The sequence below is a fragment of the Mycteria americana genome (assembly GCF_035582795.1).
Source record: "Mycteria americana isolate JAX WOST 10 ecotype Jacksonville Zoo and Gardens chromosome Z unlocalized genomic scaffold, USCA_MyAme_1.0 Scaffold_18, whole genome shotgun sequence".
NCBI lineage: Eukaryota > Metazoa > Chordata > Aves > Ciconiiformes > Ciconiidae > Mycteria > Mycteria americana.
The window spans coordinates 10,615,976-10,634,306 of record NW_027445436.1 but is presented as its reverse complement, the minus strand read 5'-3'; positions in this window follow the sequence as shown (position 1 = coordinate 10,634,306).

The following is an 18,331-nucleotide window of genomic DNA, read 5'->3' as shown; positions in this document are numbered from 1 at the left end:
TTCCTTCTTTCAAACAGATTGCAGTGTTTCAGATTCAGATACATATCTGGAGAAAGAGATCTGAGGATGTTCCCTACTTGGAAAAGAAAAAAGGGAAACCACCAACAACAACAACTTTGAAATGCAAACATTAAGACATTTAATTACCAAGGATAATGGAAATGCCTGCGTAGTGTTCTTTATAATCTTCAGTGTGCTGGTGCCAATGTTGTGTAGTCAACATGCATTACAAGAATACAAAACCAATGTTATTGTGGTACTCCTTGAACTGCAAAAAAATACCAAGACATGGTGCTTGCCTTAAAAAGGATAAGCCACAACCCAGGCAAATGATACAGCATCACCCCATAAAATGGGAAACTATGAAATAGATTTTTAGAAAAAGAAAAAAGAAAGAAGGGGTCATATACGGGAAAAAGCTTAAGACATAGAATAATTTACAGAGCTAAGAAGGACTGTCCGTCCATTACATGCAGGTGCTCACTCTCATTTTATCTAATATCTGCTCTTGGATATACATTTCCAAAGTATTTTGGAATAGTTCAGAAAAGGTTTCAGCTGACCATGGAGAAAAATAATATTTTCCTTAGAACAGAAAGAGTCCAGCAGTTTGCTTGGACCCTGTACAGGTTACACTGCCTCCTTGCTTCCTGAGGTTCCCATCAATTGCCATGAAGTTAAACACTCAAAATTGTGAGAGGGAAACAAAGCCAGAGAGATTTGTTGGGTTTGTAATGATATTCAGCTGAGCGCCTCTCCCCACACGTATGGCTCTTGTGCTACATCTCAGCTCCCCTGTTGTCTGTGTGTACATTAAAGCTAATCAGCTCTCAGTATGTTTCTCCACAGGCTCATATCAAGAAACATACGCTGCTTGTTGCTTCCAAATGGCAACTCTTTAAAAGCAACTATCAGCAAGCAACTTTGCTCTAGCTTATGAAGTAGCTGTATTACACTGGCAGCAGAGACAGAAACTCCTCCCTTGTCCCCCATGACGCTGTCCCACTCCATACTTACCTTTCCATACATACTTCTCCCCCTGCACACTTTTCTGCTGCTGGTCTTTTATTTCTGACCCTAATGGCTTTAGCTTGAGAGAAGACCTTTCCAACTGACATGTACCTGTCTGTTTTGTCGTGTTGTTTTTTTTCCATGGCTGGGGAGAGCACCTGTGCCCACAGCTTGATAGAAATGGATGAAATGAAGCTGTGAGTGGCCCATCCATAAGTCACCCACTTCTGGGAGATTTTGACATAATTCAATCTCAAGGTGTTAATATACAAGTAAAAGTGCTCAAACACTGTTTAGAGTTAGATAAGACAGTAAAACTGAGCACCAAAATTTAGTTTCAGATAAATCCCTTGCCACGAGAGCATATGACATAGGTGAACAGGAATCACAAAGAGGAAGTTTAAGAGACTGTTTCCTTTTGTTTCATATTGGACTTTGCAGCTGGCAGCCAATACAAACAGTAAAGGAAAAATTGCTGTGATCCACTGCACATATATATTTTCTTCTCAGTGGCAAGCCAGAGATTTATGAGAGACAAAGCAAAAATCTAGTGGTCATGCTGGGGAGAAGTGATGTGGCCTGGAAACAAGTTTCAGTGCCTTGCAGGTTTTAAGTAAAATAAGTCTAATTGGAAAGCCACTTCAGGGAATCATTCCCAGAGATGCTTTTGAGTGGCACCGAGGTGGATAAGGAAACAGTAGACAGCAATCTAGCAGGAACCAAGAATCTGAAAGATGTAGAGAAGTTTCCATCTGACTGGAAGTCCTGAATGTGTCAAGCACTTGGTCATCCTGTCTAGAGGAGCAGAGCAGGAACTGATGGACCATGCTGGAACTTCCTGAGACTACAAAGCAATGAGCTACCAAGGGACTTTTCATCGATTATGGTCCAAAGAACTCCAGAAAGTGAAGAAGGCAGGAAGCCTGGGTTACTCTTCCAGCAGTGCAAATACATTTAATGTTGTGTATAAGGACTGGGTAAGACATAAAATATTACAGCTGAACTATGTCTATGCCAAGTGATGGTGAAAATTTTGAACTTGACAACTACTAGAGCACAAATGGGATGAACTTAATCCATAGCTTGTCTCCCTACAGGCAAATTCTTGTATCTATATGAAGATATAAGAAGGTTGTTAAAGCAAGAATATGAAAAATTACTAGTAAAATGAAATTCAGAAGAATAGGAGTAAATAAAAATAAAGAAGCATAACTCTCAAAGTGGAGAAAAAAAGGATTTTTAGGAGCCTTCCTGTCAAAGCTCTGAGGTAGAAAGCTTATTGAAGAGACTATATTGATAAAATTGGCATTTTTGACATGTTGATACAGTTTGTCTGAGTGGGATGTTGCACTTGGGCTGTAACGAGAATAGAAAGGATAAAGCTGGTAGATGGTGTGGGAGTGACACCTCAAAGAAACCCACTGATTGGTTCTGACTTGTTAATTTAGGGATACAGGGTATTAACTTCACACAGAACAGTGATCTGATTGAACTTAATAGAAGCTTTCAGTAAAGATCTATTTTAGGCCATGGACTGGAACTAGAAAACAAGAGGAGATTTTGCTTAAAGCACAGGTAAAATTAAGTTACAGGTTATTCAGTATAAGAGACAAAGGCTAAGGGTTTCAGTTACGAATAAAACAATTGCCTCCAAAATATTAGACTATAATTTGTAAAGGCACTGCTGTAAATATATGACCACTTTTCTATTTCAGATAAAAATTAACTTTAAGTTTGTTTTTTTCTAAGGACTTTAAATAGGGAAAAAAAATGCTGCCTATTAGCTTATAAGATTTCTTTCAAATAAGTTATTTGTCCAAATTGGAGAGAAATTATGAATACCATAGATGAGGAATTTAATTGGATGATAAAAGAACTAATTAACAGTAATTAACTAAGAGTTTTCAAAGTTTTAGTTGGTGAAAAAGTCAAAATTCAGCTATCAAAGGTGACATAAATTTTGCTAAAAATATATCACACACCTAAGTTCTGTGGTGAGGAAAGCAATAAATAGAAATAACAGATAACAAATGGCAACAAAGGAACAAAAAGGAAAACAGACATATCTTCCAAGTTATATTGATTTTTGAATTGCAGAAAATGGGTTAGGTAATTTAAAACACCACAGGAAAGATTTGCAGTGCATGCTGGTAAGGTAACTTAAAAAGAATTTAAAGTATATTTGGGACATACCATTATATATAACCCTTACAAAATATAGAAAATAAAATTGTTAATTCTTGCTGAAGTGTTTAGTACATATGTCTATACTGTAATTAAAAATAAGCAATATTTTATTCTCTATCATATAAGGATGATGAAAGACATTAAATTCATCTACTAATGAGATGAGAATATTAATACCATCTATGATAGTTGTTTGGGTTTTTTTTTAAAAAAAAGGTCAGAAAACTTATCCTTAAGAATTCTGAAAGAGGGACATTACATGTGTTAAAATGCCCGACACCATGATTTTGAGGAAAAGAATTGTCAGGACTGATTTGATTCCTTCAGAATAAAATTTAAATTGGGAAAGTTTACTGCATAAACACAGTAAACTCTATGGAACTTCATTTAATACACTACAAAACTCCAAGTGAATAGTTTGATTGTGTAACTGCTATATAGTAGCAGTAAAGCATATGTTAAATAGATTATGAACTAGACAAACTGTAAATATTTACTTAGTTACAAATTGATATGTAATACTAAAAGAAGATGTTTCTAATACAAATCTGAGGACTGAAAGTAGGTGTCTTTTTGTTGCTTAAATCAATGGCAAAGAAAACCCATGAATATGTTCATCTAACCCAGTTACAAAAATCGACAATCAAACTTTTGTTCCATTCACGGAACCTAAGCTGTTTTTAAGGTCAATGAAGTTCATTTACTGTATGTATATTTTGTGTGTACATATGTACATGCACACATGTGTGCTCAGGGGTAGAGTCTGGGCATGAGCCTTTAAATTTACTCATGGAAGCAAATCCTCTGTGGAACCTTCATCGTTTTTTTGGGTCAATTTATTAGATAAAGATCCTGCCTGAAAATCCACTGTCTCCCAAATTACTTGATATTCAAGTAATTGATCTCCAAGAAATTAAAAACACTGAAGTGAATGTCATTAAGGAATATACAAAGTTTTCAGACATAAACCTTATGCTAAGAAGGCATCCAAATGGCTCTTTGGACAGTGCGGAAGCCTCTCACAGCCAATCTCTTACACCTACAAAGAGCCTATACAAAACCAAATGCAATCACTTTTGACATGGAAGATGGACCAGCTACCATAGGTGCATCCCAGCACAGACCTGGGAGGTGGAGCTGCCAAAGTAACAAAGCTCAGAAAGGGAGGAGGTTGGTAGGAACAGGGTTACACAACCCAAAGTTGAGCCCTGCAGCTGCTGAGGTTGGACCACCCTGTAAGCAGCTACTTCTCAGGGACAAAGTCATGTTAGCCCAGGAGCCTCACTAGTTGCTATTCATAGATTCATGGAGCTTAAGGCCAGAAAAAGGTATTAGCTCATCTAGTCTGATCTGCAGGCTATTACATTTCACCAAGTTACCCCTATATTGAACTACAGCTACCAAGCTGACCAAGGCCTTGCTCTTATTTCTCCTTTGCAAGAGTTTTATCTTTCCATGTGACTCTAGACTGCTGCATCAAGTTGTAGGAGAGAAGGAAAGGGACAGGGAATCATGTAAAATATTAGCCAAAGTGTAAAATGCAAAAGTCAAACAAACCATAGATTTATAAAACAAAGATATGATTTCCTTTTTGATATGGAAGACTTTTTCTCTACCTCTGAACTTACACCTTTACAACATCTCAAGAGTGTCATGGAAATATAATTGTTACCTGGGAAGTGGGCCAGGAAGGCAAAATAACAGAAAAACAAAGTGATTTTATTAAACTGTGTGAGAAACCGACTTATCTGATCTGGAAAATTAAATATTATTTATAATATAATGCATCAGAAAAATCAATAACAGAATATGTTAACATAAAATAAAAATTGTAGCAAGTTAATGTAGATTTTTAAGTAAAAGTATTGACTGAAGATTCTAATCAGCAAAATGCATGAAGGTTAATCCAGAGCATGCTTAGGAATAAATGAATTCAATTTGAATGTATCACTAAAATTATTTTTTGATCTAATGGAGTGATAATTGAATTCTTTTTCTAATCTGAAGCAGGGGAGATAGTAGCACCACAACATAATTACTTTTCGGGTTAAATACATCATCCTTTTTTGTGGAAATAATTTGCTTTCAGATTCATGCTGAGAAGCTACCAGCTCCTCTTTATCATAATATAATTTAAGAAGATGTAGCATTCCTTCTTCATCAAATTAAACCAATTTGGAAAATTGAAGAGTCTTTGGGTCTCAGCTCTTCAATCATCCTCCATTGTTACACTCAGATGAAAAAACAGGGCATTAAAAATAAAAGCTTCAAAAAGGGACTGACTGTCTTTTCTTATAAGTAGGATGGGGGAGGGGGGGGAAAAGGGGAAGATGTCTTTTAAGATGGAAATGACTCTAAGGATTTTGTGAGAGGTACACAGACTACATCCTTGGATTACTGGAGCTCTGTTACAGCCACCTGGGGAAGGCCAGCAGCCAGAGCAGCTTACCCCAGCAGAGCAAAGCCTCAGACTATCAGAGATATCAACCACATCCACCCCACCCCACTGCTCCAGCATGCATTAGAGCAGGGTAACTGATTCTGGGACTTGTTTTGTTTCTGCTATTTCTTGCAGCAAGTCCTGGTGTGAAGAAGGGTATATACTTACTCAACAGGTCATTAGCACAGGTTGTCTCCGATGTGTTGATGTCAGAAAACAATAAGGTTGCCTGTTTATTTTGAAAGATTCCTGAAGTATCTCAGCCTCAGAATTATCAGCCATATAATGACATTTTGAAGTTGAGAACTTCTGATGTTAAATATCATTTTAATCATTTAATCTTAATCTGAGCCTAGTTGTCTCACAGGCTCTGATTTGAGAGCTGATCCTTATTCAACACACCTCACTGAATAAATAAGTGCAGGGGGCCCATATATGGCAAATGCTTTTCTCTAGCATGTCCTTAATTAGATCTTCTCTTAATTAGAACATCTCTCATAGAAATCTGTTGTACTTGATGTAATTTCAGGGAACCATGGTAACTAGATCCACTTTAGCAAGTAGTGCATCCCACTAAGAGCGAAACAGCTGGTGTTGAGGACCTGACATCTGTGCTTTGACACTGAAAGGGTTTTACTTCAAACTGTGACCTGGCCCTGTTTCTTGCACCCATCAGTAGTATATTGATGTGCATCAGTGTGCTTCTGGAGCACATTTTCTAGAGTGCATCTTCTGGAGCAGTGTGCTTCTGGAGCACATTTTCTGGAGTGGTTTTACTTGAAAGGAAACCAGTTCACATAGTCCAAGAGACTGCCTGGTGAAGTCATAACCAAATGAGAGGTGGCTACCTAAGCATGGTGAGTGGAAACAGCTGAGATATTTCCTTGCAAAAAGATCCTTTTCATCTCAACTAAAACTTTATTTCAAAGTCATTCAGGTTCCATGTTTATAAGAATATTTGGTATGTTCCAAAAAAAGCATACTGTTTGAAAGGTTGATCTCTGGACCCTGCTATGTTTGGAGAAGCTGGACCCAGACTTTTAAAGGTTTTCAGTCTCCTACATATCACAGAAATGTTGGAAAGCTCATTACTCATATGCTTTTGGGGCATGCCAGGTTCTTGGTCATTGTCTCTGCCTTCAAGTCCTTACTTACAAGTAATATATATTGGGGAAAGCATCCTACTTTTCTTTCCTTTCAAGGCTCTAATATCTCTATCTGGACCTATTTTTTCTAGGGATGATCCACAGTAACAGCATAGAGGGCATCCCCAAGGAGGATCTCACTCCTGCATCCTGACAGTGTTTTTAAAATTCAGATCTAAATCTGGACTCTACCACTACTCAATAAATGTTGAACTTGCAATATTTCAGAGAAAGTCCAAGAGTGAACTCAAACATGACACTGGGTGCATCAGACAGTGTAGGTCAGGTTTGAGCCACCTTCAAGAGCAAACACGGTTCTCCCCACACTATAAACTTTCCCTGTGCAGTTGACTATGACAATAGTTCAATTAGCGCTCTACCACAATCTGTGAATTTAACCTGAGTTCTATGAAGTTGGTGAACAGGTGGAAATAATATTGTTCTATTACTAAGTAGCTGAGCCACAGGTAATTGAGTAACTTGTCAAAGTAACAAGAATCCTTTATCACCTGAAATTCATTTCAGTAAGAAAAACATACCTGTCTCTTTAAGGACTCTGTTTTCATTTTTCCATGATAAATAAATAAATAAATAATTTCCAATTCTTTCACTGTTTAGCCCCAGCTTTACTAGAGGACCAGTTGATGCATATTTAATTTAAATAAGAAGTCCTGTAATCCACAAGCAAAATAATTGTTCAGCTAATGAGTTTACAGCTGCAAAGCCCAACATACATCAGCCTTTTAACATTTCTGTATGATGTCTGGCCAGATTTGAAGGAGAGGAGATAAAAATATGGTAACCAGTAAATGTAACACTCAGACAACTGGTATATTCATCTACAAAGGCAGTTAGAGGAAAATGAAAACTTATAAAATTAAAGGCAAGGATGGATATTCTAGCTAGACGTTTTATTGCTAAAAGTAATTACCCTCCATCTCTGTTTCCCCCACTTCCCCCAGTCTGTGCTCACTGTTTAAAATAAATAGATTGATGGAATGGTTAAGAATTCTCTCTGAGCTCCAGTGAGATTGTATCAATTATTTAGACGTGCTAAAATTTTGGCAAGGACATAATCCACCTTCTCACTTTGAAGACAATCTGGAGAAACATGCATTAAGGAAAGAAATTCAGGCAGGGTAAAGCTAGTGTGACAAAATGAACACGTGTACTCCACTATTGCAGCATGAGGAGAAGGGAATTAGCTGTTAGATGATAAACAGGATGAATTGCCTGCTTGTCATATCAAAAGCTTTTAGCTTTAATCTGAAGATAACGGATATATTGCGAGTTTTACAGTGATAAAGTTGAATTTTGGCTCATAGTGAGGAATTTAAAAATGAAGTGTCCTGCCCTTTGATAGGAGAATTACTGAATACTTACTAATATATTTTAAGTTGCTTATTTTCTATAAACTATGCAGACAGGGAACATATCCCAGTAATCTAGAAGTGGGAGGGTGTCATTTTGGCGAAACTATGAGTCTTTATAAAACATTGTGTATAAAGACACACATAAATATTAATTGATGTGATGTTTATAATAACAAATGATAGATTGTAAAGACAGAGATAAACTTATAATGAAATACATTAAGAATGTATTCAACACCAAGAAATTAGGACATAAATACATGATCTCTGCAAAAACAACTGTTGAGATTTAAGACTGCTGTTGACCTCCATTAGTTCATTACCATCTTCCTAGCTGAGTCACAGTAACAGATCAAATGATTGCTTCTTAATTGATTTCAGTGTGGTCAGTCAGCTTAATAGACCTTTAAATCAGAGAGGCTGGTGATTTAAACCAGTCTATCAGACATTCCACTGAAGCAGACTAAGAATATTTGTACATTATGTTACCACAGTTCAGCTCTGGGAATGGTAACAAACAGCTTTACAGCAATAATGAACAAACTAGACAAAAACTTAATAAGCTGCTCTGACTAGGTTCACAAAACCAGGAATTTCTGTGTCCATCCTTGGGTTGATCATTAAAAATCAAATTAGAAAGGATATTTCTGAACATAATTTGATTAGAGACAAGCTATCATAACTCTGAAAAGCAAATCTGGCCTCTCCAGGCTATCATATGTGTAATTATGCAGGTGAGACAAACATAAATAGTTAGTAATTGACTTAGATAATTTTTCCTAAGTACATTTCTGATGTTTTTATTTCTGTAGTCTTGGAGAAGCTCCTGATCATTTAACTTACAACAGAATCAAGTCTTTGCTAACTTCTTAATGTGCCTTGCAACCATGAATCAACCTGTGATGGGCAAGAAGGATGAACTTTGGTATGTATAAACTATAAAATAGTACGAACTAGGGGCAAAGCAATACCTTTTTCATGTATGCTTATGTTATGCAGGCATGAGGGGAAGTGGCGAGAGATTTACTCTGGAAACTCAAGGACTGTATGTTTCTCAGCAGGGAATCAGTCCCTACTAAGTGCAAAGTGGTAAGAAGCAGCAGCTCCTCAGACCTGCAACCATGTGAATGGTGAAGGTCATTTTAACTTCACAGTGAATAGAAGCTGGTGGTGCTCAATGTCAGGGACACCAAGCCATGTTGGAAGAACCTGCTTCCTACCGTTGTCCTTATAACAGTCTCAGCAGAGACCAGGAACTGCTAATAGGAACACACTTCATCCTTTTCAGGGCAAAGTCATATGGATTATGAGATTACCTTCTGCTGCTCCCAAGACCAGCTTCCATTGAAAGGAGGTTTAGGAAGCTGTAGTGTTTCTGGTGATCACTATTACTCAGTGCCATGTCTTGTGTAAGTAGTAGTAAATATGAAGCAAGTCTTAGCTGTCATCAAAGTATCAAATGTAAGCAGAAACTGTGGAATAATATCACCTTTTTTTTCTTTTCTTTTAAATACTATTTAAAACACTCTATTTGGCTTTTTTCAAAAGTAAATCTTACCAGACTTGCTGGATACTCTTCGAGTATTTTCACAATTCCTTCTTATTCCATGTCATTTGCTCCTGAAACATCCATGTGCTTTTTTCTCCATTAGTACTTCTTTAATCCTTCACAAATGTATGCATGTAGTAGATGAAATGCTTCAATAATGCCTTTGTATTCATTTTCAGAGACAGCAGAATTGGCATATCATGCTCAGTTCACATTGCTCTGTAGTACAGTCCTGGCCACATGTGCCCCATTGAGACTTCAGTAATACAGCTTGTTGCAAACACAGTTTTGCTATACATTATAAAGCTTCTGTGGCTGGGTTTAGCTTCCAACAGAAAACTAATGAAATTTTCTTTTGGAAGCCAAATTTAATCGACAAAAAAGTCCCCCCAATGAATTTTTGATGGTTTACAGGTAATGAAATATTCTAGTTAAGAGGCTATGTACATGCCTTGTAAAGAAAAGGGGGGCTGCAACTACACTAGGTCTTCTGGTACCCAGAGTGACAAGTGAAGCTGTGTGCAGAGGTGAGCATTGCTGTGCAGCAGCAGTGTTGACTTTATCGATCTAAGGACAAAGGTTGAACTATAATATTCCATAAGGGACATGCAGATTTCCTCCTTCTGGCTTGTCAAAAGAAAAAAACTTCAAACTGTAATATTATTTCTTTAATTGTTATGCCTCTTCAGTAGATGGACTATTGTTCATTCTTTCATTCAAAGAAAGTATGATTTTTGAAGGATTATTTTTTCAATAATTCATCAATTACTTGAAAATCAAATGATGTTTGTCAATATTCTTTTCAATTGATATGTTGATTAAGGTTAGAGAAACATTTTTTTTGAGAAACTCTTAAAGACAATTTATATGCTGAAATGAATCATATTTTATCTTTTCATTGAAACATTTACAAAAATTGAAAGGAAAATCTATAACAGCTTAAAATTGTTTCCTTTGAATTTTCTTCTACCCTTTTCCAGTCAGCTGGTTTTGATTTTGTTGCTCAAATGGGTAGCATTAATCCTTTGAAATATTAATTTTCTGGGTTTTTTTAAAAGATCCTGGAAACTCTTGTCATAAATACAATCCATAATCATTTCATTAAGCAATAATAGTTTGGTTACCAGAATCAGATTCTAAAACTTTTTTCCTGAATGAACCAATGTTGTTGGTTCTTCTTTTCAAACAGAAATGTACAGTGTAACATTATTTCTTCATTTTTTTTTAATAAGAAGAAAGTAGATTATCTATTTTGATAGCAAATAAGTGTTTACATTTGTTTAAAAAGTTTAGATAATTTAAACATTTTTATGGAAATAAACAGAGGGAAGTGAGCAAGTCCATTAAACTGATTACATATCCTGGTCTCATAGTCTTATCTAAACTTTCCCGTAGCTATATTACAGGAAACTTGGCACTCCTGGAGTATCTGTGGTAAGTACTTGATTAATATTGTGCTTAAACCCCTTGGAATATAAAACTAAGAATCAATTATTTCACACTAGATTTAGTCTGTAGGTATCAGAGAATGAATTTTAATCCTCGAGGGTTACATTTTTCCATCTTTTTCCTCGATATTTTTTCCCTTACTCACTTTTCTAAAAATCTTTTTTTTTAAATGTATGAAGCAGATGGCAAGATTGTTGTTATTTGTTTCTTGTTCTGAAGTTACATAAAAATTTAAAAACAAGTATTCTTTTGTTGATTTTTAGCATTTTAAACTTGCCAGTCAAAATAGGCATCTCAGGAATCAAACCCACAACTCTCGAATCTATCTCATACTCTCCCAAAATTTACACTGAGATCATCTTGCATAATAGGGATCTGGGTATAAGACTCCTGATTCTCTAAGATAAGAATAGAGATAGAACCATAGCAGGAAATAGCAGATTACACAGCATATGGATTCCTTTGCTGAGGAGTAAAGCAGCTGTATCACTGAAAAGAACAACAGGTGATCCAACAGAGATTAACTGCAGGAAATGACAAAATAATGGTGAAAAAAGAAATATAAGTAAAAATGTAATGGCATGATTAGATTCCAAATTTCTGTTCTGAAAGTTGTGATGGCATATACTTAAAATTTCCTCATATGAGATACTAGCTCATATTTACCATCATCATCTACTGGGTTATTTGCATGAATAAAACTCATTTTAATATAAATTTTATTAATGATTTTAAGCCATTGACTCATGGCTTTGTCACTAGATAGAGATTACTGCAATCACCTCATCTCCTTTAGCCACGGTATCTAACGATCTGTTGCAATCGAAAGTTTGATATAGCTCTGCTTCACTGAATATGTCTTCTAAGTCACAGACTTGCATAAAAGGAAATTCTATAGCAAAGAATCATAGAATCATAGAATGCTTTGGATTGGAAGGGACCTTTACAGGTCATCTAGTCCAACCCCCCTGCAAGAGCAGGGACATCTTCAACTAGATCAGGTTGCTCAAAGCCCCATCCAACCTGACCTTGAATGTTTCCAGGGATGGGGCCTCCACTACCTCTCTGGGCAACCTGTTCCAGTGCCTCACCACCCTCATTGTAAAAAAATTATTTCTTAAATCCAGTCTAAATCTGCCCTCCCTTAGTTTAAAACCATTGCTCCTTGTCCTGTCACAACAGGCCTTGCTAAAAAGTCTGTCCCTCTCTTTCCTATAGGCCCCCTTTAAGTACTGGAAGGCTGCTATAAGGTCTCCCCGCAGCCTTCTCTTCTCCAGGCTGAACAACCCCAACTCTCTCAGTCTGTCCCTGTAGGAGAGGTGCTCCAGCCTTCAGATCATTTTCGTGGCCCTCCTCTGGACCTGCTCCAACAGCTCCATGTCCTTCTTGTGCTGAGGGCTCCAGAGCTGGATGCAGTACTCCAGGTGAGGTCTCACCAGAGCAGAGTAGAGGGGCAGAATCACCTCCCTCAACCTGCTGGCCACGCTTCTTTTGATGCAGCCCAGGATACGGTTGGCCTTCTGGGCTGCGAGCGCACATCGCTGGCTCATGTCCAGCTTTTCATCCATCAGCACCCCCAAGTCCTTTTCCGCAGGGCTGCTCTTGATCACATCATCCCCCAGCCTGTATTGAAACTGAGGATTGCCCTGACCCAGGTGTAGGACCCTGCACTTGGCCTTGTTGAACCTCATGAGGTTCACATGGGCCCACTTCTCCAGATTGTCCAGGTCCCTCTGGATGGCATCCTGTTCTTCTGGCATGTCAACTGCACCACTCAGCTTGGTGTCATCTGCAAACTTGCTGAGGGTGCACTCGATCTCACTGTCTATGTCACTGATGAAAATATTGAACAGCACTGGTCCCAGTACGGACCCCTGAGGGACACCACTTGTCACTGGTCTCCATCTGGACATTGAGCCGTTCACCGCCACCCTCTGGATGCGACCATCCAACCAATTCCTTATCCACTGAACAGTCCACCCATCAAATTCGTATCTCTCCAATTTAGAGAGAAGGATGTTGTGGGGGACCGTGTCAAAGGCTTTACAGAAGTCCAGATAGATGACATCCATTGCTCTTCCCTTGTCCACTGATGTGGTAACTCCCTCGTAGAAAGCCACTAGGTTGGTCAGGCAGGACTTGCCCTTGGTGAAGCCATGCTGGCTGTCTTGAATCACCTCCCTGTCCTCCATGTGCTCTAGCATAGCTTCTAGGAGGATCTGTTCCATGATCTTCCCAGGCACAGAGGTGAGGCTGGCAGGTCGGTAGTTCCCAGGGTCCTCCTTTCTACCCATTTTAAAGATGGCCACAATGTTTCCCTTCTTCCAGTCACCAGGGACTTCACCTGACTGCCATGACTTTTCAAATATCATGCAGAGTGGCTTGGCAGCTACATCAGCCAATTCCCTCAGGACTCTGGGATGCATCTCATCAGGTCCCATAGATTTACATATGTTCAGGTTCCTCAGGTGGTCACGAACCTGATCTTCCCTTACAGTGGGAGGGGCTTTACCCCGCTGGTCCCCAACACATTGTCCATTGACTCGGGAGGGGTGAGGAGAGCAGTTGCCAGAGAAGACTGAAGCAAAAAAGTTGTTGAGTACCTCAGCCTTCTCCTTGTCTGTTGATGCTAGGTCACCATTTTTGTTCATCAGTGGAGGTACGCTTTCTTTAACTTTCCTTTTCTGGTTGATATACCTGTAGAAGCCCTTCTTATTCTTTGCATCCCAGCAGTAGCTGTTTTTAACAGGTTAATAATTAGACATGAAACAGACATTAAAAAATATTCACAGATTGTAAAAATACAGTTCCTCACTGTACTTAAGCTTACAGAGAAGTTTCCTATCAAATCTGCCTCTTTACACATGGCATAACTGTATAAAATAATTGTTTTCTGAGACAAAAATTGTGTTTGTTTTTCTTTCACAGTACTTTTGATAGTTTGAATATTGTTTGATCACTTTAAGGAAAAGAGGAAAGATTAAAAGAAAACCTCCAGGTTGCAAATGAGGTGTTGGGTGGTCATTTTGCTTTAAACTTCTGGTTGACAAAGTTCTTATTGTATATGAATTTTAGGGCAACTCAGCAGGAAATCCCATAAATATTATTTAACAATGACAATTTAAGATCAAATTATAAAACCTGGATTGATAATGAGTTCAAAGGACTCCCAGGCACTTTGTGGATTGCATATATTAGGAATTCTCTCAGGGAAGCACAGAAGCAGATCAACAACTTTGCAAAGTCATTGGTATGGAATGGGCTCTGGCTGATTTTTCCCTAACCGCAAGATGGTTAGGCTCAAGAAATATTTCAAAGACACGTGTTGTTTACAACTAACATGACTCTTCTGTTTTGCTGTGGTTCAAAATAATTCACTGACACAAATACCAACACCACTTTATGTATACAGTTCTTCAAAATAGAAGCCCAGAGGTGCCAGCCCTGCTTGTGCTTCTGACAGGTTTTGTGATGTGAAGAAGTCTTAAAATGACCATTCTTTTTTTTCTTACCTATTGAGACTGAAAACTGTTTCAGAAGAGGTGCTTACCTGCAGTGTGTATGTACAATGAGACTGTGGGTTCGACAGGCACCTACACATAGTTCCATCATTCAGTCAGAATATTAAAAAAATATACTGCTAATGCTGTGTATATCCAGTTAAAGAGCCAATGCAACAACTATTCAGATCTGTCACTGAAAATTAAGGAAAGTTGAAAAAACACCTACATATTTCCCCACATAAAAAAGCACTAAATAGTTATTATTAATAACAACAACAATAAGAATAAAAATCTACAAGTTTCAAGCATTACAAAGCAGGATGAGTAGAAGAAAATAAGCCATTAGAAATGGTAATTGCTTGTATCTCTTTAAGGTTGACATTAATCTGACAACTCCAATGTTATCCTCCATCAGGCAAGTAGAGTAATTAGATCTCATACCTGCCCCCCTCAAACTCGATGCATATTACAGTGCATATTAGATTCACTAACACTGGAATGGATTGATGTAGATTTTAGTGGGGATGGTGGGAAGAGAAAAATACTTGAGGAGATTAGGCCATAAATCACATATTATAGCATTCATTCAACTTGCTATTCCCTTGTTAGGGTGCAGGTCAACTGTATCTTTATAACTGTATGTTATCATCTGATCTGTCAGCTAATTCAATTCCAAACTTAATTTGACTGAAAGTCTTCGGATGTTGTTTTCCTTGTGTCCTGCCGTCCACATTCACTCATCTCATTGTGACATGATTATGGTATTGGGGGAGGGGAAAGGGGAATACATCATCCTCCAGTTCAAGTTTTTAAATGAACCCAGTTTGCCTTACCCAGCAACTGTCATTAAGGCATCTTGGAGCTTTTCAGATGTTTGTAAAGAAAAGACTGTGTTTGGGAGCTGGAGACAGGACAAGGAAAAAATAATAAATTCTCATGTAAATTCCTTTTCCTAGGTCCATTTCTATGAACTGCTCAAAGAGGAGGAGAAAAGACATGGCTTTCCACTTAGATGTTGGACAAGCAGTTTGGAAAAGTTCCAGTTTCAAAAATGTTCATAGGGCAAGTCCCGCTGGCAGGTAGCCTCGTCGGGTAGTGTTATGGGGTAGGGGAAAGCCTACAACCCCATTAGTTCCAGTTTGAATCCTCACAGATTTTATTTTAGGCCATCAGTGGATAAAAATAAATAATCAGAACAGCAACTAGAAATTTTTTGAGGAAACCTGCAATTAAACTGAGTTTAATGAGCTTCTTTTGGTCAAAGAGCAAAAACAGGAGATCTCACACAGTCTTCTGAAATTCGCTTCTTGGAGGTCATGGGACACATGACGTGCTGCAAACAACTATTACCTAGTTCGGGACCACATCATGACTCCTGGGAGTCCTTGACAGAAACTGCATGTATCCTTTAACTCTTATTTTTTAATTCGAGACATCCAGTCTAACTCAATGCTTTACGGTTCATGAGCTCTGTACAAGGAAAGGCAGTTTGTTCTGTTGGTTCTGCACCTTCTGCGACACTACCTAAACTTTTTAGCTGCAACAACAAGGTAAAGATGTAGGAGAAGTCACATTGTTCACCCAGACCACTACAGAGCTTTATCCTGTTTGTAGGTGAGTGTCTGAGCTCATATATCTATATAGCCCAGGAAGCTTCTGCCTCAAAATACCTTTCTTATCTTTAAAACTCCAAACAGTTAAATTATGAGAGTTATAGTTAAGGCTCAAATTTCCTGGAAGGATAGATTTTCTCTTTTGATGCCTGCCTAATTAGTATGCTTTAAATTTAGATGGCTTGAATTAATTGCAGCAAGAATTTCTTGAGAGAATTGGTGCTAAAATGAAGTGCACTAAATAGTGAGATTTTCAGGCGAATGCTGGAGGTGTTCCACCAAGCCCTTCACACATCTCTGTGACAGAAGGAATGTAATGTATCATTTTGTTATTAATTTCCCATTTAAGAAAGTCTTATGAATAATAATATTGTGGAACAAAAATAGCTAAATATAGCAGGAGATTTTTTTCTTTCTTGCTGGTTTCTGTTCCTGCTAGCTACCAGATGCAAAAGAAAAGTTGTAGTTATTTGTTTTCTGGACAGTGCAATGGGAAGTGAAGCTCTCCCCAGTTGGCTGAGAGAGGTATTTCGGTCAATTCTGAGTGTTAAGAAATGATCCCTGGGAAACAGATTCATCCTTCCTACAGAAGAAATCTCAGGGAGAAAATTCGCCATTCTGGACAGTTTCTACTGCTAACGAAGTGAAGAGGTATTTCCAGGAAGTGAATCAGACTTTAGGATTGAATAAAGTGTCCTGTGCAGATATCTATCTTTTTCGCTGCTGATAAGAGAAGAAGCCTAGGGCATCCACATGCTTCAGTTAGGTGTGGAAAGTGAAGTGAGATGAGTCCAGGGCTTGTATATATACCACAAATTACATTTCCCCCAAAGACACAGTGCATGCCAAAGAACACTTCAGGCACTGGGAGCTGGAGTCCTGAGTTTGCTCCTTCAAAGGCAGATGCTTTGAGAAAGGAGATCCATCCTTCTCTATTTTAGCATTTATCATAACCACCGTTGTATGAAAAGGCAATACAGCCCATTTTGAAAAAGGAGTTGCTTCCTAAAATTAGGAAAAGGGCTGTGGGGATGCTGGACTGGAAAACATGTAATGGAGAGGCAGGGACCTAGGGAAAAAAGTTGAGGGTGCAAGCAAAGGAAGATCAAAAGCCTGCTGAAGTGAAAGAAAAAAAGATCAAGAGATTCTTAGATTCTTATACCAAGTGTCCAGTATACCCAGGGTTAGCCCTGTAGGCAGCTGCTCTAAAAATAAAACATAACTATTAAAATGGGAATCTTGCGGGTTTTGAAGGCAGATGTGACAAAAAGGTTTTCTCTTCTGTCTGACTCTGTAGAAGCCACGCTGCGCTTATCTAAGACCTGGAGGTCACTCTGCATAGTTTGCATGCTGCAGAGTTACTGAAAAGCTTTTCTGGCCTTATCAGCATTTTGGTCTGTGTCGTGGTTTAGCCCCAGCCAGCAGCTAAGCACCACGCAGCCGCTCGCTCACTCCCCCTCAGTGGGATGGGGGAGAGAATCAGAAGAGCAAAAGTAAGAAAACTTGAGGGTTGAGATAAAAACAGTTTAATAGGGAAAGCAAAAGCCGCGCACACAAGCAAAGCAAAACAAGGAATTCATTCGCTACTTCCCATGGGCAGGCAGGTGTTCAGCCATCTCCAGGAAAGCAGGGCTCCATCACGCGTAATGGTTACTTGGGAAGACAAACGCCATCACTCCAAATGTCCCCCCTTCCTTCTTCTTCCCCAGCTTTATATACTGAGCATGACATCATGTGGTATGGAATAGCCCTTTGGTCAGTTTGGATCAACTATCCTGGCTGTGTCCCCTCCCAGCTTCTTCTGCACCTGGCAGAGCACGGGAAGCTGAAAAGTCCTTGACTAGTACAGCAGCAACTAAAACATCTCTGTATTATCAACACTGTCTTCAGCACAAATCCAAAACATAGCCCCATACCAGCCGCTACGAAGAAAATTAACTCTGTCTCAGCTGAAACCAGGACAGTATCCACCCCTTATTCCATACCATTTACGTCATGCTCAGGTCTCACACTATTCAATACATTCTCATTACCCACCATCACCCTTCCCATCCTTTGATA